The 22,607-nt window shown below is 38.1% G+C and overlaps 1 pseudogene; it reads left to right on the forward strand.

Annotated features, from left to right (window-relative positions):
- The first annotated feature begins 6,919 nt into the window (after positions 1–6,919).
- On the forward strand, positions 6,920–7,072 carry LOC123456976 (annotated as a pseudogene).
- Positions 7,073–22,607: the final 15,535 nt, after the last annotated feature.

Raw genomic sequence — 22,607 nt, forward strand, 5'->3', positions numbered from 1 at the left:
GTTACATAAGTGATGGGGGAAATGACCAACATCTGTCCAAGCAACTCGTGGTCTAAGCTACTCAGCAGCAAACAGCTTGACATGATGCTCACACAAGTGCAATAGTGGCACACTGCCATGGTGGGTAACCAACTGCTCTTAATTTGGCTAATAGATCCTCTCAGTGGAACAGAACCCATACCTAGAATTGGGAAACAATTCAGAACCATATCCAAAACTGAGCCTGCTCTCCAATGTTAAGCTCCCACCAGTAGTGGGTTACAAGAGGACCTACACCTATTAAATTGTCTCTTAAATAATAATGGGTATTCATGTATCTTGCATTGACCTCACTCTCCATTGGAGACTTTGCTTCTCTTTTTCAGAAAGACACAGAACCTGAGGAGAGAATCAGCCCATTGTACCCCATCAGAGCTCTAGTGGAAGCCATAGAGTTAGTGGGGTAATGAGAAAGAGCTGCTTTCTCGGTGAACCTGGTATCAGCACAAGGGTGAATAAGACAGACACAGAGACCACTCAACTCCTACGAAACCAGATATTCAGAGACACAGAGACTCCCAAAACCTCATCACTGAAATAGACCTAAAATGAACCCAACATGGCTCAGGAAAATTCACAGAAGAGGGGGTGGAAAGATTGTTAGAGCCATAAGTTGGGTCATTATGCATAGGGAGATTGCCTTTCCCCAATAACTGATGGTTATCCCCACAATGCAACATCCACAATCCTCATGGGGGTGATGATCAGGAGAAGGCTAACGATGGTATCATCATGGCTTTATACACATTATATACATAGCTAATAAAAAATAAAGAAAGAAAATTTATGAAATCTATACCGTTAGCATATTTATAACAATCTTTAATAGCACACTCTTTTATATTCCTGAGAATAATAGATAAATATAAATGTGAGTATACATACATATATATTTGCATAAATTCACTATTATATACACATGATATAAACATATAAAATTATAAATCTAAAGCTCTGGACTTTTCTTATCACTGTAAGGATCATTACTTCCTTTTGTCAATGGCATGACTTTTACCATTACTGAGGAACATTCTATAGTAGTCTGAAGCTTTTTACTCTGTTGTACTAAATAAATACACAAAACTTTATAGTCATTCATAAGTTGTTAGACATTGTGGGTTACATTTTACTACTAATATCAATAGAAATTAAAATATTATTTGTGAATTTTTCATAGGTTTTTGAATAATGTTATAATTTCCCATCAAAATCTGAGTCAACAATGTTTTTGTATTTAAATTTGCTTACATATTGATAAATTAGTCGTCTTTTTTTAATTGGATACTTAACAGCAGATGTTGAATTAATTGTTTCCCTCATCTTTATCAAATTAATTTTATTTTATTATATAAATGTTAACAATATGATATTTGTAAACTATTATTTGCAGTTCTTGAAATATTATACACCTGTTATGTTTTGTGCCATTTGTATTTCTCTTTGGACATTTTTTTTGTAACTAAATGCCACTATTGCTGTGATTGTACTGTAGAATAGAATGGGGATCACTAGTTTTTTTGCAGGCAAGAGCCTTAACCACTTAAGCAATCTCTCCAGATCCATGATTTACTTTTACTCACCCTGTTGTTATGTATTCATACCACCAAAATACTTACTGTGTGCCTAAAATGTCATACGCATATCCTAGAAATGGGGAACTCAGAAATAAATATTTTTATACTTTATTATTTCTATAATATGATAGATGTAATCTCAATTTTTAAGAAATTTGCATAGGTTATTATAAATACCTCTGAGACTTACTTCATGTCTATTTAATTATTTCCATATTTCCAGCTATTGACACACAAAATTTAGCCTTAATTCTCTCCACTATGTTATATGTTATATTCAAGGCATTTTTTGCTTTGTCTCTTCTGCTGTGGGAATTTTATAGCCTTATAAAGTGAGGTGGCAGGTTATGAGGTTTGAAGGATGAAATGAACCTCTCCTCTATAGACTGAGATGAAGTGAAAGCTCTTCTATGAAGAGAGATCAATATGTATCCTTACCCGTGAAGTGAAAGTAGATAGACACTTAATGAAGCTCTACTCCTTTCTCTTTTACTGTCCTACAGTGGGGTTACATCAAAGAAAACCACCCTCATGTACTCCATGGAGTTAATGCATTTAACTTCAGTATAATTTGAAATACCTAAAGACAGCAAGTACAATTTTTCAACCCTTTAAAAGCTTGCATTTTTAATTAAAATCCAAGTGTGTTTCTTCTCATTTTAAAATGTTGCTAAAGCTTTTTGATGTCTCTTGCTATTATTTTTGTATGAGATGGTAATATAGGGTGTTAATAATCATTTTGATAGGCTAAAGAGATTGCTTAGTGGTTAAGGCACTTGCCTATGCACCCTAAGTACCCAGGTTTGATTCCCCAGTACCCATGTAAGCCAGAAGCACAAGGTGGCACATGCATCTGGAGTTCATTGGCAGTGTCTAGAGGCCTGGGTGTGCCCACTCTCTGTCTATCTGCCTCTTTCTCTTTCACAAATAAATAAATATAGTATTTATTTATTTGTTTTTTTTTTATTTTAGAGAGGGAGAGAGGGAGGGAGAAAGAATTGATGGGCCAGGGCCTCAGCCACTGAAATTTAACTGTAGACAGTTGTGCCACCTCGCAGGCATGTGTAGTCTTGTGTTTGCCTCACCTTTGTGCTGGGTCCTTAGGCTTCGCAGGCAAATGCCTGAACTGCTAAGCTACCACTCCAGCCCTAAATAAATATAATATTTAAAAATAATAATAAAAGGCTGGGCATGGTGGCACACGTCTTTAATCCCAGCACTTGGGAGGCAGAGGTAGGAGGAATGACATGAGTTCAAGGCCACCCTGATAATACTGAGTGAATTCCAGGTCAGCCTGAGCTAGAGCAAGACCCTACCTTGGAAATAATAATAATAATAATAATAATAATAATAATAATAATAATGATCATTGTGATATTTGTGAAGTTTCTAAAAATTATAATAAAATAGTATGGATATTAGTTAATTTATAGTCAATTTTTACTATGTATCAAATATTTTTTATACATAGTAACTCATTTATCCCTCTGGAATTCAATGAGGATTATGTTACATGCAATTTGGAGTTAGATATTAACACTACCATAAATTTATTTCTGAAAAATATGGGTGAGTAGCAGAGGGCTGCATATTCTGCTTAGATGCTCATATCTTTGATAGCAGACTCATGAACTGAATTCATGTTGGTGACACTTTATTATCAATACATGATACTGCACATCCTCTAACAGGAAACATATTTGAAGAATACTTATCTTTCACACTATGAGTTAGCACATTTTACCTTAGTTTTCCTGTTATTACACCTAAAACCCAGAAAAGATGAAAGAAATAAGAAAAAATGAAAACACTGGAACACTGTCAAAAGCAGCAAAGAGAAGGTAAAATGGTTGGAGGGTATGTATTTTGTCATGGTTTGAATATAAAATTTCTTCCATAGGCTCATGTGATGGAACACTTGATCCCTAGCTGATAGTCTGCTTGGGAAGGTTATGGAATCGTGGAGTTTTGCTGGAGAAAGTGGGTCACTGGCGGTGGGACTGAAAGTGTTTTGGCCTAGCCCAGACTGCTTTTCTTCCTCTGCTACCTTGCCTGACAATGTGAAAACTTCAGTTTCCACTTCTGCTGCCATGCCTTCCCTGGCATCATGGGCTTATTTCCTATAACTGTATACTATAATAAACCTTTTCTTCATGAAACTATGATTTCTCGGATATTTGGTCCCAACTACAAGTAAAGTAACTAAGACAGGATTTGAGGAAGGACCCAGGATTGAATCTCTAGAAGATTGTATTTCCATTTCTATGTATCTCAATATACATACAAGAAATGCCCTCGACCATAAATGGCAACAAGTGCAGAAAAGTGACTCAAAACAATGCTGGCAACACCAGAGTAAATCTAATGAGCATGGACTCTGTGGTCAGGAGATAGAATGGACAATGGTTCTCAAACATAAATGATTTTTTTTTTCATGCAGAAGACCCTTGACAATGTGCAAAGACATTTGTGGTTAACAGTTCTAGAGTAGAATAGTTCTGCTGACATTTCAGGAAACAGAGCCCAGGAATGCTGCTTAGTATCATAAAATGAACACAATAGGTCTTTTTATTTTATTTTATTTTTTATATTATTAACAACTTCCATGATTATAAAAAATATCCCATGGTAATACCCTCTCTCCCCCCACTTTCCCCTTTGAAACTCCATTCTCCATCATACCCCCTCCCCATCTCAATTAGTCTCTCTCTTATTTTGATGTCATGATCTTTTCCTCCTCTTATGATGGTCTTATGTAGGTAGTATCAGGCACTGTGAGGCCATGGATATCCAGGCCATTTTGTGTCTGGAGAGGTCATGTTGTATAGAGTCCTGCCCTTCCTTTGGCTCTTACATTCTTTCCACCACCTCATTTGCATTACACCCTGAGCCTTGGAAGTTGTGATAGAGATATTGCAGTACTGAGCACTGTGGTCATTTTTTCTTTCCATCACCATGATACCTTCTGAGTCGTCCAAAGGTCACTGCCATCTGAAAAGAGAAGATTCTCAACCAGAAGTGAGAGTAACATTAATATAAGGGTGTGAACATTAACAGAAGTGATTACTGGGCAGTTTGATAAGCATGGTATATACATTTAGCCAGACATCAGCAGACATTACATCCCAATGGCTTCTGACTACCCCTGTTTTAAGTTTTCAGTATCAGGGATGTATTCCCTTTCCAGGGAGTGGGCCTCCAATCCAATTAGAGGGCAGTTGGTTTCCCCCATAACAGACATGCCACTATTGCACCCGTGGGGTCATTTGGCCTGGCTGGCCAATTATAAGGCTTGCAGTGTCCACTGTTGAGTATCTTCACTGGTGATTTCTCTTTCTCTCATTGAACTTCATGCAGCATGGCTTCTTCCAGCTTTCTGTCAGCTGGTCTGCATGGAGGAGGTTATCAGCTCATACCCAGTAGAATTTCTCAGTGGCCTTGCAGCCCAAGTATATGGAATCTTCAGCAATAGGGTCTTACCATCTATTCCTGGTGGGAAACCAGGGGCCTTGGCAATGGCCTATAATGTTTTGGGGGCATCAGGGACCTCCCTGGCCAATAATAGGTCTTTTTGACAACCTGAATTTCAACAATGTCAAGGTTAAGAAACCCTATTCTTACTGGCCCAAGCTAGGATCAGCAAACTATGACATAGTTCATATTGAAAATCATGTTTCCTAAAAATTTTGTGTTTGTGTATAAGTGTACATATGGATGCTTATAGAAAAAAATGAATAGAAGAGAGAAAAGGAAAGGGAGGATATTTTTGTACACAGCTTTAATAAGGATTGTTCTAATTAAAAATAGCAAATGACAAAGATAGTATCTAAAAACAATTATCACCACAATATTGACAATATTCATATTATTTAAAGAAGGTAAACATTCTGTACATATTTTCTTCACTTATTTCCCCTAATACTTGATGATACTGTTTCTCTGATTAGCAGACTCTGAGTGAAAGATATTCTGTTACAGATGCTAAGTGTTCTGTAATCACTTGTTCCTCTTTGTTTTGGCAGATGTGCTATTAGAAAAAACACATTAAATAGTAATAGATCATCTTTATAAAGGAATGTTTCCAAGGAAAATATTTTATTTTCAGGAACATTAAATTATAATTTAATGTTATTATTTTCACTGAAATCATTATTTCCTCATTCATATACAGAGTGTATTGCCTAGTATTAAATAATATTTAATGCATATGCAAACTGGTGACACACCATAAATTCCCAGTTCAAAGCATATGCATATATTTATGTTTTCCTCCTCATGATACATAGTAATTTCAAGAAAAAAATGAGAAAATTTTAGTAGCGAATATTAGAAACATTACAGTGTAGAAACACTTTGAACATCACCTTAACTAAGTGATCAAGGTTAGCATCTGTATTGCTTACATTTATGCTGTGAGGAAATGCCTGAGAAAAGCAATTTAAGGAAGGAAGGATTTGTGTCAAGATATACTTCCATGGGGGATATAGTCCATCATAGCAGAGAAGGCATGGTGGAAGGCATGTGAGGCAGCTTATCACATTGTATCCACAATCATGAAGCAAAGGAAGAAATGGTGGTTCTGCAGTCTGTTTTTCTTTTTTTATTCAGTCCAGGGTACCAGCCATGGAATGGTACGTACTACCCACATTTAGCACAAGTATTCCCACCTCTATTTAATCTAGAAAACTACTCACAGTCATGCCCAGAGATTTTTTTCAATGGTGATTCTAAATCTTGTCAAATTGACTAGAGAATTTAAGCATCCCAGGATCCTAATTGTAAATATTGATATCCCGAATCACATTGTATAATACCGTCAGAGAATTCACTGTCTTTTCTGTGGTATGCTTGTCAAAAACTAAACATAATCAGAATTTATCATCAGCAAGTATCACATAATTTAAGTTGAGGAACACTGAAAAAAAGTCCTTGACAGTTCTCTTCAAAAGTATGAGGATTATGACCCTTCCCCAGGTTGTAAGTCATGACAATTAAATGCAATACAAGATCCTGGGGTGGGTCTTAAACCCTAAAGCTATTACCCTGCAATGGATGATAGGCTGAGATTTGAAGTGTAGTTATCAGTATTCTATCAGTGATAACATTCTGCTTCTGGTAATAGTATTACACTCATATAAGTTGATGGTTTTGGGGCAAGTTGGATAAAGATGAAGGAACTCAATGTACTCTATGTGTTTTATACAATTTTTCTTTATTTTATACAATTTTTTCTTTATTTTTATTGATTGTTTCCTCTTCTCCAACCCAAATTCCAAAGAAGTTTAAATGTAAAAAAAGTATCCATCATACTTACCTGGGAGGGCAGATACCATGATCACGAAGGTGGTTTTCCCAGGCAGGGTTGCACTTCGGTTGTGTTGACCCCTGAAATTTCCCCAAATGCGGGAAACTCCACTGCATAATTTGTGGTAGTGGGGGACTGCATTTGCACTCTCCCTTGGTCTTGCAGTGAGAAGTTAGATTATGTCTTCCAGTTTTTCATGGCCTTTTTCAAATACTTAGTAATGTACTGTATGTCCCAAGTGTGATGGTGCATGCTTTTAGTTACAAATCCTGGGAAGCAGAGAGATAGGTGGATTGTTGAGTTTGAGGACACCCATACACTGTGAAGTGAATTCCAGGTCAGCCTGAGCTAGAGTGAGACCCTATTTGGAAAAAAAAAAAAGAAAAACAAGTAATACTTGGGCTGGAGATAGCTTAGCGGTTAAAGTGTATGCCTAGGAAGCCTAAGGACCCAGGTTTTATTCTCCAGGTCCCCTGTAAGCCGGGTGCATGAGTCTGGAGTTCATTTGCAGTAGTGGCCTTGGAGTGCCCATTCTTTCCTTCTTTCTGACTCAAACAAATAAATAAATAAAGTATCCATTTTTAGACTTTGTCTATACTGTTATTAACTATACACTTTATATTAGATGATATATTCAACCTCAAAGAGACTTTTGTTTCCTCTTTTGCTTTAAACTTCCCAAATCTTAATGCTATGCCTGCATTCATTTTCAAAAACTCTAATGATATTCCACAGCTATGCACAATAAGAAAATCATTGGTATACAGATAATGGCAATAGAGTTGCAATGACTTGATTGGAAATACTAACAATGCATAATTAGCAGAAGATTCATCAACTTGTATGAACAATCAGAATATATGTGTATTCATACCTTGGTTTGCTCCTTGTAGTGTATTTGCATTGTGTTCATTCATTTATATTGAAGTTCACCAAACATAGCACTCAAGTAAGTCATTTTGAATTCATTTGTAAATTTTTTTTTTTTTTTTTTTTTTGGTTTTTCGAGGTAGGGTCTCACTCTGGCTCAGGCTGACCTGGAATTCACTATGTAGTCTCAGGGTGGCCTCGAACTCTTGGCGATCCTCCTACCTACCTCTGCCTCCCAAGTGCTGGGATTAAAGGCGTGCGCCACCCCGCCTGGTCATTTGTAAGTCTTTTATATCATTTGATCTTTGCACATTTTCCTCAACTAAAACATATATATATGCATATACATATTTATAGTGTGAGTCCAACATATGACCCCACAAACCTCACATGAAATTTTGAACTTGTTAACATTCCATATATTTCTTGATTAAAATGAGTGAAACTATTTTGAATTTAAAATCTTGATAAACATAATAATTCTTATAAATATTTGGTGATGCTATTGTTTGAGACTTCTAATTAAGTCAAATGCCACTTGGTCATTCACTGAATTAATTAAAATACATATCTAAAAGTCTAGTCATTTGGAAGCAGTTAGGGTATAAATATATCATCATTTTATTTATATGATTAACTCTACAATTAACTAAAATATAATTTTAAGCTGAAATGTATTGTTAATATCTCAGTAAAATTTACTATAATTTTTCTGATTTAATATATCACATACTAAATTTATTATTTTCAAAATCTTAATAAAGTTACTATCCTATAAATGAGTCAATTTTTGTTCCACAGTTGCTATAAAATGAAAGACAGCTTAGTTAAGGAAACCAAACTAGATATGGTAGCCCAACAGATAATTTCTCAAATAAAATAAATTAAATTGCACTCAGCGAATTTCCTGAAGCATTCAATAAATGTATCTGCAAAAATTCAATCAATCTACTTCAAAAATTTTCATGTTGTAGGTGATTTCTGCAGTGTCAACTGATTTCCACATTGTCCTCTTAACTTTTCCATCTATAATCTTTTTTTTAATTTTTTTTGTTTGTTTTTTATTTATTTGAGAACAATAGACAGAGAGAAAGAGACAGATATATATAGAGAGAATAGGCATGCCAGGGCCTCCAGCCACTGCAGATGAACTCCAGACGTGTGTGCCCCCTTGTGCATCTGGCTAATGTGGGTCCTGGGGAGTTGAGACTTGAACCAGGGTCCTTAGGCTTCATAGGCAAGAGCTTAACTGCCAAGCCATCTCTCCAGCCCCCATCTATAATCTTCAATGAAAATTTTAAATATTGATTTCATTGGAACTGAACATTCTTTGCAATGAAATTGAAAAGAAATTTCTTTAAATCAATTGAGCTCATTAAACATTATATGGATTCACAGGAAATCCCAAGTGTTAGTAAGAAGTCATACTTTCTGACCAGGTATTATCTAATAGCTCTTTAAATGATTTTTCCAATTCAAAGGATTTTTCCACTATTCTGACATATTCCAAGTTTTGGAAGTATTCAATATTTATTTTTCCTCCAATAGAATGAAGTAAACATAATCTATGCCATTATTATTTTATGCTGTGTTTGTACTCATTATACATTATTACCATAAATAATAATAGAAAAGATTCAGTTGGACATGATGGTGCACACCTTTAATCCCTGCACTCAGGAGGCAGAGGTAGGAGGATCACCATGAGTTTTAGGCCATCCTAAAACTACATAGTGAATTCCAGGTTAACCTGACCTACAGTGAGAGCCTACCTTGAAAAAACAAAAAGAGATTCAAAGATATATATATATATATATATATATATGATTAAATTAGTTAAAAACAATTTTGATAGTCCATTTTAAAGTTTATATATATGTTATATATATATATATATATATATATATATATATATATATATATATATATATGAAACAATATATGTCTATAAATGTATGGCTAATAGTTTCATGGTACATTTATCCATTTTTTCTGTAGTCCATGCTGATCATCTTTTTTATTATTGTTATTATGTATTATTGTTTGAGACAAGATATATGTGGCCTAGAATTCCCCATGTAGTACAGGATGACCTTGAACTCCTGATCTTCCTACCTCTGCCTCACAAGTGTTGAGATTATAGGTGTGTGTCATCATGTTCTCAGTTAAAAAATCATATACATATATATACAATGGAAGAGGTCACAAAGTTTTGGTGTTATTATCACATCAGATATTATATTTAAGGTATGAACTATCACTATGCATTTAAGTTTTACTCACATATAATAAGAAACTGAACCTGGGGGAACATATAAGGTATATATATATATATATATATATATATATATATATATATATAATTTATATATATTATAATATATATTTTATATAGAGAGACATAGATATAGACATAGGTATAGATATAGATAGATATATAGATATGCAAATACAAACACACACAACAGGCACATATGTTACCCTAATTCTGAGAAATGTAGTAAGTGACAGGGCTTAATGAGATGAGACAAATAAGTAAAGAATGAAAATTAAACTTGAATATCTCTAAAGTTTATAAAATCAACAAGGGAATAAAATAGTAAAAAATCAGAATATTAGGGTGGATAGATGGCTCAACAGTTAAAGATGCTTGCTTGCAAGCATGCAATCCAAGTTCAGTCCACCATGTAACAACCAGATGCAAAGTGGTATACACACTCATCTATGATACCAACACCCATAAGAAAATGGGAGGCAGAATCAGAAGAATGCTGAAGCTCATGGGTCAGGTAGACTGGCATTAATTCACAATGGCAAAAAAAGAAAGACTTTCTTAAAGAAGGCAGAGGATAGGATGGAAACGTTATGTATGCCCATACATACATGAAAATAAATACGATTTTGAAAAAGGAATACTTCCCAGAAGTCCGAAGTACCACTTAAAAAAAGAAAGAAGAATATTTAGTGTGATACTAATTGCCATGTAAAAATAGTGTAACAATTTCAGAATATCTATTCTCTTCAAATGCACATGTAAACACCTTCAAATACTCATTATGTACATGTCATCAAGGAGATGACATGATTTGACAATATTCAGAAGACTAGTACACATTATGTTCTATAAATAGAATAGCTTGGCACTAAAAGTTACCTAGAAATATAGTTATCCCCCATTTTTTTAAAAAAAATATTTATTTATTAATATATGAGAGACAGAGAGAGAAAGAGGCAGAGAGAGAGAGAAAATGGGTGTCTGAAGGCCTATAGCCACTGCAAATGAAATCCAGACACATGTGCCACCTTGTGCATCTGGCTTTATGTGGTTACTGAGGAAATGAACCTGGGCCCTTTGGCTTTGTTGGCAAATGTCTTAACTGCTAAGGCATCTCTCCAGGCCCCAAATATTTTTAAAATTAAGTATTTTTTGCATGTATGTCGGAATTTGTTTGCATGAAATAAATTAGTAATAATTGGAAATTCTATAGTATTTTATCTTCCTCCACAGTGCTTTTGCTTTTGTTAATATGAAATAAAGTAGATAATCAGGGTTGAAACCATTGGAAGTTGGGTCTCATTCTTGGTAAGGATGACTACATATTCCTTAGCCTGTCAGTATAACAAATGAACCTTTAGGCCATTTTCCACACTTCTGATCTTGTAGGTAGCAGAACTAACTTTCTCTCTACTATAGGTTGGGTGAGAATACCAAAATTCTATTCACCTGCTTAGCTCCTGGATACAACTGTCTGCCGAGCCCTTACGTTTCCTAATCACTTCCTTGAATCAATCAAACTCTTTAATATAAAATTCAATGCTAAATGTTGTTCACAGTATTCAATGACTCATCGGAAACCTTGTTTCTTCAAATTTCACATCACTAGATGTCCATAATCAAACAAGTGTCTTCAAAAATTTCATTTCCTGGCTGGGGTTTAGCGGTTTAGGCGCTTTCCCACGAAGCCTAAGAACCCATGTTCACCTCTCCAGATATCATGTAAGCACAATGATGAGGCATGTGCAAGGTCCTACATGCCCACTAGGTGCGACAAGTGTCTGGAATTTGAGTTTAGTGACTGAGGCCCTGGTGTGCCAACTCTCTCTATAACAAAAAGTGATTTCTAACTTTTCCAGATTTTCTCAGCAAAAGGGGTGTGCTCAAAAAGCTGTTTTTCCATTATTGCAAGCAGACATAATCACACAAACTACATCTTCTTTATGGTATTTTTTTTCCTTTTTTTTTTTCTTCTTTTTTTTTTTTTTTTCAAGGTGGAGTTTTGCTCAGACCCAGGCTGACCTGGAGTTCACTAGGTAGCCTCAAGGTGGCCTTGAACTCACTGCGACCCTCCTACCTCTGCCTGACAAGTACTGGGATTAAAGGCGATTGCCACCACGCTCGGCTCTTACTTTTCATTTTGTACTTTTTACCCACAATGCAAATTTGTATGAATTTAAGAAGATAAACATCTTATTTTAAGGCATATAATTTTCCCTAGTATGATATTTTGTTAAAATCTGCTTATTTCAATTAATTATTAAAACCATTTAATAAATATTTGTTCACTATGTATGTGCCAAGCAAGTATGGTCCATCTACATTGCGTATATGTTGCTTAGCAGGAAAACAGTCAAGTAAATAACATAGATTAGATACAGGTGTGTATAATTTCATAGACATGTACAGATATTGTAACAAAATCATATACTGGCCCTTAAGGAAGGTATCAAGGAGCTAATGAAAACTGTGTCATAGTCTCTGTTCAAATTGCAGCACATGCATCTGATAAGGGCAGACACAGTATATCAGATCACCTTACCACTTCTCTCTTGAGTAGAACTTGCAAAGTTGCAACAGAGACATAGAAAGGGAAGGGAGAGAGTAGAGAACTAGTTGTTGAAGACCATTACTTGGAAACTATGAGGACAAGATTCAAAGTCTAACTTTGAATTACTTGAGTCTATGATTGGATTAAAGGTTAATGAAAAGATGGCACTAATAATTGTTCATACACAATGAACTGCAATTGGAATTATCCCTAAATTTCACTTTGTAGATTCTGTCACATAACTAAGAATGAAGCCAGGTATAGTGGCACATGCCTTTAATCTCAGCACTCAGGAGGCAGAGGTAGGAAGATCACCAAGAGTTCAAGACCACCCTAAAAATACATAGTGAATTCCAGGTCAGCCTGGGCTAAACAAGATTCTACCATGGAAAACAAAAGCAAACAAACAAACAAACAAACAAAAAAGAACCTAACAGAATGTGCATAAGGAAAAAATATGGACCAACTCCATCTGACACAATAGACACAGAGAATAGGATAACCAGAGCTATGCAACATGCAATCAAAAAGTCTGGGTGTGCTCCAAGAAATAAATTAAAAGATCCTGAATTCAACAGATAACTGCTGTGGTTTGATTCAGGTATCCCCCATAAACTTAGGTGTTCTGAATGCTAGGTTCCCAGCTGATGGAGATTTGGGAATTGACGCCTCCTATTGTTGGGGGTGGGCTTATGGGTTTTATAGCCAGTTTACCCATGCCAGTGTTTGGCACACCCTCCTGTTTCTGTGGTCCACCTTATGTTGGCCAGGGGGTGATGTCCACCCTCTACTCATGCTATAGCTTTCCCCTGTCATCGTGGAGCTTCCCCTCAAGCCTGTAAGTCAAAATAAATCTCTTTTTCCCAGAAGCTGCTCTTGGTTGGGTGATTTCTACCAGCAATGCGAACTGGACTGCAACAGTAAAGTGGTACTGAGAAGTGGGATTGCTACTAGACACCTGACTGTGCGGCTTTGGCCTTTTGGAGCTGATTTTCAAGAGGAATGTGGGAGGATTTGAAACCTTGGTCTAAGAGATGCCTTGCAGTGCTGTAAGTACAGCCTGATGGACTGCTCTGGTCTGAGCTGCAAGACCTGAATGCAGTAAAAACTATGGACTGTGAGGTTTGGTTTATGAGGGTGAGAAAGAGCTGTGCCTGGACTGGGCTAGCAGTTTGTGTGAGACGCTTGCTCTTATGCCCATGTCCTGAGAAGTTGTGCAGGGTTGCTTTGCATAGAAATGAACTGGTGTGTGCAGAGGGATATGGCACAGAAAGAAAAATCTTTGGGTGAAGTGTTGCCCATTCAGCTGCAACTGAGAGATTACAACCTTTGAGACTGGGCTAGTTGACCTGTGCTGGGGCAACAGGAAGAATGTCGACTCTTTTGAAGGGGCCTGAGTGCTCAAGGAGTGTCCTGTTCTTCAAAGTCTGCTTTATTCCCCCCTGGATTAACAAACTGACACCCTACCTTGTATTATGGAATATAAGAAATGCTGCAAAGAGGGTCTGTGGGAAGCCATGCTGGCTTTATCAGGCTTTGCTGTGTCAGCTACTGTGGGAAGCCATGCTGGCTTTATCAGGCTTTGCTGTGTCAGCTTGTTTACTGCTTTTGTATCCTAATTGTCTGTGCATGAGCACATGATGTTATCCTAACATGGCTGCTCACCTATCCCGATTGGGTGATGCATAGTCAGCTGATGAGACTTAAGCCAATCAGACGACACTGCACAATCATCTGACCACTAGTATATAAGCTTGGGGCTCTGTAGGGTCAGGGTCCTTCTCTCTTTCAGTCTGGAGCTCCCAATAAAGTGTGCTTGAGAAGAATCCTGTTGTTGTTGTTCTTCCTGCTGGCGGGAGGGGCGCAACAAGTGGTGCCGAAACCCGGGAACTTGTCAACAAACGGCCAATTGAGAGGACCCCTGAGGATACTTCCGAGGGAGGATTCAGAACTCAACATACGGAGCGGCGGTACCGGTAAGTTCCCCTGGTGCTATATGATAAGTTTTGGCCTGTAACTGATCTCTAAGTAACATACATAAGGTTGCAAAATGGGACAACACCACTCCACCTTTTTGGAGCCACTTCAGGAAGTACTAACACAACGTAGACTTAAGATTTCAGATAAAACTCTTAAAGGGTTTTTGGAAGAAGTGGCTATGATAGCGCCTTGGTTTGAGCTGACTGGAGGTTTAAATTTGACCTGCTGGGATAAATTAGGCAGAGACATTGACCGTGAGTCAGAAACGCGAAAGTTGCGCGCAGGTACACAGCCCTTATGGCGTTTGGTGCGATCCTGTTTGGAGGACAAACATTGTGAAGAAGTGATCAGGGAAGGTCAACGCATATTAGCACATCATCAAGATAGTATGTCAGAGTCTGAAGAAAGTAAAAGGGGAAAACAAAAAAAGGTTAAAATAAAAAGAGAACCTAGGTTTCAAATAGAACAGAATAAAAGTGCGCAGAATAAAAATGAATCACAAAAGGAAGGGCCAAATTCAGGTCCTAAGTTATATCCAGATTTAATGGAACTTGCAAATTTATATATAGAAAGTTCTAGTGAATCTGAGGGAGAAGAATTAACTCCAGAGGAAGAACAGGATTTTGAGGAAGTAGAGACTGAATGTGGTCGGGAGTGTTCTAGACCCAGACAAGATGGCGTCTTTGCTTCTCCTCCAGCTTATGCTTCTATGAGTAAAAAGTGTAAACAACAAGATGGCCGACTTCCGTTTGGGGCACGTCCTTCGTCCGGATGTAGTCTGATAAAACCAGATACTTGGAAAAAGCTGGCTAGTGCTTATCCAGTCTTTGAGGATCCTAATACCAATAATAGATATCATGAAGCTATAGGATATAAGGAACTCAAGGATCTTGCAGAAGCTGCTAGAACTTATGGGATAAATGCTTCTTTTACGATGGCTTTGTTAGAACGTCTTGCTAACAATTGTATGACTCCGGCAGATTGGTTTGGAGTATCAAAGGCCTGTTTAAGCCTAGGACAATATTTAGACTGGAAATCTCTATATACTGATGCTGCTCAAAGTCAAGCTAGAATAAATGCAGCAAATAATCAGCCAGTATGGGATTATGATATGCTTATGGGACAAGGACAATGGGCTAATAATCAGATTGCCTATCCTCTTCAAGTTTATCAGCAAATAAATGCCATTGCTCTCAGAGCCTGGAGGGCATTGCCAAATAGAGGGGAAGTATCAGGCAACCTTACTAAAATTATTCAGGGAGCTACTGAACCATTTTCAAACTTTGTAGCTCGCATGATGGAAGCCGCTGGTCGTATTTTTGGTGATGCTGATCAAGCCATGCCACTTGTGGAACAACTAATTTATGAGCAATGCACTAAAGATTGTAGACGGGCAATTACGCCCTGGAAAGGAAAAGGACTTCAGGCTTGGATGAAAGCCTGTAGAGAAGTTGGCGGTCCATTATCTAATGCAGGGCTTGCTGCAGCAGTCTTGGCTGCCACTAGAGGGCACAGAGGAACTTCTTCATGCTTTAAATGTGGGAAGACTGGCCATTTTAGAAAACAATGTCCTCAAAATAATTCTAGAATGCAGGGTCAGGTGCGTTTGCCTGGCTTATGCCCTAAATGTAAAAAGGGAAAGCATTGGGCAAATGAGTGTCGCTCTATTAAAGATATCAATGGACGACCAATTAACCATGGACAATCAATTAACCAGTCAACAGCTAATACAAAAAACGGGGTCAGGGGCCCCCGACCTCAGGGCCCACAAATATATGGGGCACTTCAGAATCCATCTCTCCGCCCTCCAGCAAAATCAGACGACCAACTCCAGGTTCCGCAGGATTGGACGTCTGTGCCACCACCAGACTCATATTAACACCCCAAATGGGAGTGCAACCTGTGGAGTCAGATTTTCAAGGTCCATTACCCCCTAATACTGTAGGTTTATTGCTTGGTAGATCTTCCTCAGCATTGAGAGGATTGACTATTACTCCAGGAGTCATCGATTCTGATCATACAGGCACTGTAAAAGTGCTTTGTTCATCTCAGAAAGGAATTGTTGCTATTTCACCTGGGGATAGGATAGCTCAGTTATTGGTTATTCCTAGCCTCCATAAGCAATTCCCTTCTGGTGAGAAAATTAGAGGGAACAAAGGACTTGGCTCTACAGGAGTTGATTTGACATATTTATCCATGGAATTAGATGAAAGACCAATTCTACAGCTTACTATTGAGGGAATAAATTTTCAAGGATTGCTGGATACAGGAGCTGACCGAAGTATTATTACAAGTAAGTACTGGCCCAAGAACTGGCCTAAACAATCATCTTCACAAACTTTACAAGGTTTGGGGTATGCTCATACTCCAGCTATTAGTTCTCGGGAACTTACATGGTCTACCTCTGAGGGACAGAAAGGTAAAGTTAGTCCTTATATAGTAGATATTCCTATTACTTTATGGGGCAGAGATGTTTTGGCACAAATGAATCTAAAATTAACTAATGAGTATTCTCCTCAGAGTCAATCTATTATGAAAATGATGGGTCATATACCAGGTAGAGGACTAGGAAAAAAATTACAGGGGCAGGTGGATCCTCTTGTGGCTTCTAGTAATCCAGGCACACGAGGATTGGGTTTTTCCTAGGGGCCACTGAGGATGCGATTCCCATTCCTTGGAAAACAGCTGAACCAGTCTGGGTACCTCAGTGGCCCCTTTCCTTAGAAAAACTCCTAGCAGCAAAAGACTTAATACAAGAACAATTGTCATTGGGTCATTTAGAAACCTCTCAATCTCCTTGGAATACTCCTATTTTTGTTATTAAAAAGAAATCTGGAAAATGGCGCCTACTTCATGATCTCCGAGCTGTGAATGCGCAAATGCACCTTATGGGACCGATTCAGCGAGGTCTCCCTTTGTTATCTAGTTTACCAGATGGCTGGCCTCTTATTATTATTGACATAAAAGACTGTTTCTTCTCTATTCCTTTGGCTTTGGAAGATTGTAAAAGATTCGCCTTTACTCTACCAGCTATCAATCATGAGGAACCTGATCAACGGTTTCAATGGAGAGTTCTCCCACAAGGGATGGCCAACAGTCCTACTATCTGTCAATATTATGTTAGCCTAGCAATAGCACCTACTAGAAAACGATTCCCGAAATTGAGGATTTGCCACTATATGGACGATATCCTCTTGGTGGCTCCCGTGCAGGACATTCTGTCAAAAGCATTTCTATCTCTCAAAAAGGATCTTGAAGCCTATGGATTACATATAGCTAGTGAAAAGGTACAGGAAGGAGAGGTAGGTAAGTTCCTTGGAGCAACTATTACAGCTCATATTATTAGACCTCAAAAATTACAAATTAGAACGGATACATTGCAGACATTAAATGATTTTCAAAAGTTATTAGGAGATATAAATTGGATTAGACCATATCTAAAGATTCCTACTCATGAACTGAGACCCCTATTTCAAATATTGGAAGGTGATTCACATATTTCTTCATTTAGAGCTTTAACTCCAGCTGCACGAGTAGCTATTTTTAAAGTAGAGCAAGCGTTACAGTCTGCACAGTTATGCAAAATAGTCCCTGGACAACCTATTTTATTGTGTATTCTTGCTACGCCAGAAACTCCTACAGGAGTCTTATGGCAACACGGTCCTTTGCTTTGGATACATTCCCATTCTTCTCCTAAAAAATGCATAGAGCATTATCCTACTATGGTAGCCACCCTTGCTCTTCAAGGTATAAAGTTATCTTTGATGCATTTCGGTGTGGCACCTGATACTTTGATAACCCCTTATAACTCTGAACAGGTACGTATTTTAGCTGCTACTACTGATAATTGGGCTATACTTATATGTGCTTTCTCTGGCAAATTAGATAATCATTTGCCCAGAGATCCGTTATTGCATTTTGTTTCGCTACATCCTATTATATTTCCAAAGATTACCTCGCAATCACCTATTGTTGGTGCTTTAGATATCTATACTGATGGCTCTAAGACGGGTCTTGGAGCTTATGTTATTCAGGGACAACAACCAGTTACTGTACAATTTGAACCGAATACTGCTCAACTAGTAGAATGTCAAATTGTGTGTCATGTATTTGCACTTTTCAGTGAATCCTTTAATCTAATTTCTGATTCTCAATATGTAGTTAATGCTGTTAAAAATTTAGAAGTAGCAGGTCTTATTAAGGATACTAGTCCTGTTGCTGTACATTTATCACAGCTGCAACGTTTAATTTGGTCTCGAACTAACCCATTTTTTATTCAACATATTAGAGCTCATTCTATGCTTTCTGGTCCCATGGCTGTTGGCAATGATCTTGCTGACAAAGCCACCAGAGCCTTTTTTTTATTCTCTTCCGATACATTTTCTAAGGCTCGTGATTTTCATAATTTGTATCATGTATCTTCTGCAGTATTACGCAAAAAATTTCATATCTCTCGGGCCATGGCACGTGACATTGTAGTTAACTGTCCTGCTTGCGTCCCTTTCTTGCATTCTCCTCATGTTGGTATTAATCCCCGAGGACTACGTTCAGGAGAAATTTGGCAAATGGATGTTACTCATATCTCATCTTTTGGTAAATTGCAATATGTACATGTATCTATTGATACTTGTTCAGGTATTGTTCATGCTTCTCCCCTTGCTGGTGAACGTACTCACCATGTTATCACTCACTGTCTGGAGGCCTGGGCAGCTTGGGGTAAGCCCCGGGCATTGAAGACGGATAATGGCCCTGCTTATACTGCTAAAAGTTTTCGCCACTTTTGTGATGCTATGGGAGTAGTTCATACTACTGGCCTTCCTTATAATCCACAAGGGCAGGGCATTGTTGAACGAGCCCATCGTTCTCTTAAGGAATACTTACAAAAACAAAAAAGGGGAATAGGCCAAGGCCACACCCCAAAGAATAAATTATCTCTAGTACTTTTTACTTTGAATTTTCTGACAATTGATGCTGCGGGTCTGACGGCAGCTGATCGTCATGTGACCCAATCCCCTCCTTGTTACGAAGATGCAAAATGGAAGGATGTACTTGAAAATGTCTGGAAAGGCCCGGATCCAGTTATAGCCAGATCCAGGGGAGCTGTTTGTGTTTTTCCACAGGGCCAAGCTGATCCTATCTGGGTGCCAGAGCGGTTGACTCGAATCGTGCGTCATGAGACAACAAGGAATGACAACCTCCGTATTACTACTGATGATCCTGAGCCTGTTCCTGCCGATGATGATAAAGGGAATTAAGATGCAGTTTTGGGCTGTGGCCAGAACATGGCCTGTCCCTATGCCAGTTCATTCATATTCTAGTGTCTTACCTACTCTATTTTCCACATCTTGCCAAGGGGAAATGCCTTGCATCAGGGATCCTATGCAAACACCAACAATTTATAATCAAACTTCTTTTCATCTGAATGACACTTTGTGTTTTTTCCAGGGTAATAAGAACCTAGCTCCCCCATGTATTGTATTACAAAAACAAAATCTTAGTGCTTGGCAGGACCCATTAGAAAAGTCTAAAGTTGATATGAGTATAATACTTGCAACTTTAACTCAGATTACTAAGGAAAAACAAAATGGGTCAGGAGAGGGAGGTAATGTTACAAATGTTAATATTACCACATTATTGATACAGAGTGAAGTGACTGTCCCTTCTAGACAGCCCAATCTTAAGATAAATGCTAGTAATGTAAAAGGTGCTCCCTGGTGTGAACCTAATTATGCATTTCCTCCGATTTTTACTCCATGTCAGAGTTCAGATAAAATCCAGAAACAGATCTTACAGGGATTTCAAATGACCCCTCCATTAAGGCGTTACCAATTTAAAAGTAAAGGAGATGATACTCTTAGTAATAGTGCTGGTTGGCCCTGGTATAAATGGCTTCTGTCCAATGAGGCCGGTGCAATGGCAGATGTGTCAGCTTTAGCAGGATTATTGGGAACTAAACATGCATTATGGAATGTTTCAGCAGTTAGAGTTAATATAAATGATAAAATTTATATTAAAGACATAAATAAAAATCACCAATGGATTAATAGTAGCTTTAATCCAGCCTCAATTTGTGTACAAGCTCCATTCTTTTTTCTGACAGCAAATATTAGCACTAACATCTCTTTGATAGATTGTAGAAATATCACATATTGGCTTGCAGAGTGCTGGAATGCTAGAGTTAATCTAGCTTTAATAGTAAAATTACCTACTTTTGTCCCCATTCCAGTAGAGGCGGATCCAAATACCTTTCCTTTAGTAGGACTTATTCGTCATAAAAGAGATTTTGGTATTACTGCAGCAATCATTTCCGCCATCGTCATTTCAGCTGCAGCAGCAACTACTGCTGCTATTGCCATGACATCTCAGGCCCAAACTGTGGAAGTTGTTAATAATATAGTAGAAAAGACTTCTACAGCATTAGAAACACAAGAAGCAATTAATACACACCTTCTTGCTGGTATTCATCTAGTCAATCAAAGAGTAGATTTGGTGCAGAATCAAGTAGAGGAATTATATAAAATAATACAACTTGGATGTGTGTCTCAGTATCAACATTTGTGTATTACTCCTTTACAATTTAATTTTACTGCTTCTTTTAATCAGAGTCGCAAGCTAGCTGAATTTTTGGCAGGAAACTGGACGCGTGAAGGAGAGCAGCTATCTCGGAAGTTACTGTTCCAGATTGTACAGCTGAATGGAACTCATTTGGAGCCAATCTCTTTGGGAGATTTTACTTCTTGGTTATCTTCTGCATTTTCTTTCTTTAAGGAATGGGTGGGGGTGGCTATGTTTGGAGCAGCCCTTTTGTGTGGTATGGTGTTCTGTCTCTGGCTTATCTGTCGAATCAGACGACAACGTCACCAGGATAACATAAAGATTGTTCAGGCACTTATAGCTTTGGATCAAGGAGCATCTCCACAAGTGTGGCTGGCAAGCCTGCAAAATGGTTAGTTCCACCCTGCTTACTGTAAGGCCTTTGCACACCAAGTGACCTTGTTGTCATTGCACCTTGGAAGGCTTACATTCCTGCATGAGCAGCCTTTGCACCCTGAAGGGATTTTTCCATTGCACTCGGGAAGGTGCTGAAGCAGGCTTTTGGTCTTGGGCTCTACCCTTGATCGGACTGGCCATCATGAGGGCTGGTCCTGGATCGGGTATCCTGAGGCTCAAAACAATTTTTAAAGGGGGAACTGTGGGAAGCCATGCTGGCTTTATCAGGCTTTGCTGTGTCAGCTACTGTGGGAAGCCATGCTGGCTTTATCAGGCTTTGCTGTGTCAGCTTGTTTACTGCTTTTGTATCCTAATTGTCTGTGCATGAGCACATGATGTTATCCTAACATGGCTGCTCACCTATCCCGATTGGGTGATGCATAGTCAGCTGATGAGACTTAAGCCAATCAGACGACACTGCACAATCATCTGACCACTAGTATATAAGCTTGGGGCTCTGTAGGGTCAGGGTCCTTCTCTCTTTCAGTCTGGAGCTCCCAATAAAGTGTGCTTGAGAAGAATCCTGTTGTTGTTGTTCTTCCTGCTGGCGGGAGGGGCGCAACAAGGGTCATTGAGTATTTTAGTTATATATAATGAAGGACAAAGTTATTGTGTCACTTGCAAGATAATTGATTCACCTGAAGAAAATTGTGGTAAGAAAAATCAGCCAGATGCAAAAAAAAAAACAAAAACAAAAACAAAAACAAAACAAAAAAAAAAAAAACCACATGTGTTGCACTTACTTTCACATTGCTGGGCCAAACATTTGATCAGAGAAGCAGTTTATAGGGGGAAAAAAAGGTTAATTTTGGCTTGAATCCTCATGCTTCATGATGGCAGGGGAAAGATGCCATGATCAGAGGCAAGACATCACTGCTTGGCCAACATCAAGGGGCAAACAGCAGAAGGACAATGAAGCAAACACTAGCAAGGAAAAAGCTGGATATAATATCAATAAGCCCAGCCCCAACAACACACCTTCTCTAATAAGGCTCTAATTCCCAAATTGCCATCAGCTGGGAA

Source organism: Jaculus jaculus, chromosome X (genome assembly GCF_020740685.1).
Source record: "Jaculus jaculus isolate mJacJac1 chromosome X, mJacJac1.mat.Y.cur, whole genome shotgun sequence".
NCBI classification, from domain to species: domain Eukaryota; kingdom Metazoa; phylum Chordata; class Mammalia; order Rodentia; family Dipodidae; genus Jaculus; species Jaculus jaculus.